We start from the raw sequence: 1,910 nt of genomic DNA, 5'->3' as shown, positions 1-1,910 counted from the left end.
CACTAATGGCGCTGTTTTACATAATTGCCGTGACATTGTACAAATTTATTCAACTGCGAGCTGCAGCAGACTACCTGTGTGTGGCATGTGTGACCTCGAAACGGGATTGAGGGATATATGCAAACTCAAGATACTCTGGGAAAAGAAATAGAAAACCATTCAAAGACAGTTTTGTTTTGATTCCAGCTTGAAATGTAATGGAAAATCACATAAATTAAGCAAAAAATGAAATTTTTAAAGGCTTATTAATAACATTATTTACATTTTAAAAAGAAATTCTAAGAATAAGAAGTAGTAATGACCAAAAATCTTTACTAGAAATTTAGCCCTAGAAATATATACCAAAATCCTTGGCATATTCAACTAGACTTCCTTTAAAAGGGACACTCCCACCTGACATCCACATCATATAGACACTTCCCCGTGCCTCAGACAAACTAACTGACTTTGGACTTATGCAACCCGGGACCCTTAAAAAGGACGCAGCAAGGACAGCAAATAGAGGACGCAACATGCTAGTATCAAGGATGAATTGCTTACTGCAACTCTGCCTGTCCTGCTCCTCTCTGGCTCACCTTTGACCCTTGTGTCATTGTTAAACAATGAAAATACTGTAACAGCCGGCTGCATTTGTCTTTTGTTCTCTGTTAAAATATAATAAGTCAACAACAACAACACAAGGGCAAACAAAACGGGCAGTGCCCGAGACACCAGGACATACCAGGACACTGGGACATAAAGCCGGAGAACGTAAATGCCGGGCCATGGTGACTTTCTGGCCCCCCATTTGCCTGACAGCACATAGATGCTGCATCATTGTCACCTTGAGCTTTGGGTTATTGGGTTTTCACACTCACTCGTCCAGGAATCTGTCACTTTTCGCCCAGTACCCTCTTCCCCATTGCACTCGCTGCCCTTAAGGATGCAGCAACAGCTGAGGATAAATTGCTAGCTGCAACCGGAAGTTGGTCATATGCTGCAAATGAGGGCGTTTATTGGGAGATTTTGGTAGCATGATTTATGGTTTATTTGAGGGATAACGGAAGTGGTTAAGCAATTTATCATAATTTCAAAATATTACGCAGATAGAGTTAGTCAAAGCTACATTTACTTTATGAATGCTGTAGGTTTAAATATAAAATCATTCACAAATTTCCCTTTTAAATTACACAGGACTTGCACAAAGTTGAAAAAGAAAATTGCCAATTATATATTTATATTTGAGCTCTCGAAATAACCAAGTTCTACACTCACTCGTGTACTGTAGGTCATAGTTCAGGGCAGAGGAGTGGGTGAAGGCACCTTTTCACCTCTTCTCTTTTTTCACAACACTCAGGGCCGAATCCTTTTTCTGTTGTGTCCGTTGATACACACTATGTTATATAACTAAGCAAACAACTTTGACTTTGAATTTCTTCTTGACCAACAACAACAAGAACACACTGGGTAACACCCTCGTATCAAGCCATATCACTTGGCTTTGAAGGCATGAAGCATGGCCAAAGGCCAAGAGAGCACAAAAGTTGATAAATATTTGCTTTGTCAAAATATTTGTGCATACTTTCTGGAATCGGGAGGATGGGGCACATTTTAGAGAGTGTCTACGGTGTGCGAGAAACAGTTTCACGCCTCTGTTGGGGTTTTGTTTTAATTGTGGCAATAAGATAGATAGTAGCTGCCACAGGAGACTCTGGTGGCTGGTGGAGTCAAAGTTTTGACCTTACATGTTGAACTATGGTAGGGTCCATCCTTATTTAGGTTCTCTTTAGATGTAACTTCCCCTTTTTCCCCACTTACATTACCAGTTCTCTTTAGCAGTTTCTTATACTGATATGACACCCCTTACTTATCCCATATTCACCCCCTTCATCACACCTTATTCACCGCTTTTATCCACACTTTTCATTGCC

The sequence above is a fragment of the Drosophila kikkawai genome, chromosome 2L, assembly GCF_030179895.1.
Source record: "Drosophila kikkawai strain 14028-0561.14 chromosome 2L, DkikHiC1v2, whole genome shotgun sequence".
NCBI classification, from domain to species: Eukaryota; Metazoa; Arthropoda; class Insecta; order Diptera; family Drosophilidae; genus Drosophila; species Drosophila kikkawai.
Note: the sequence above shows the minus strand (reverse complement) of the source record.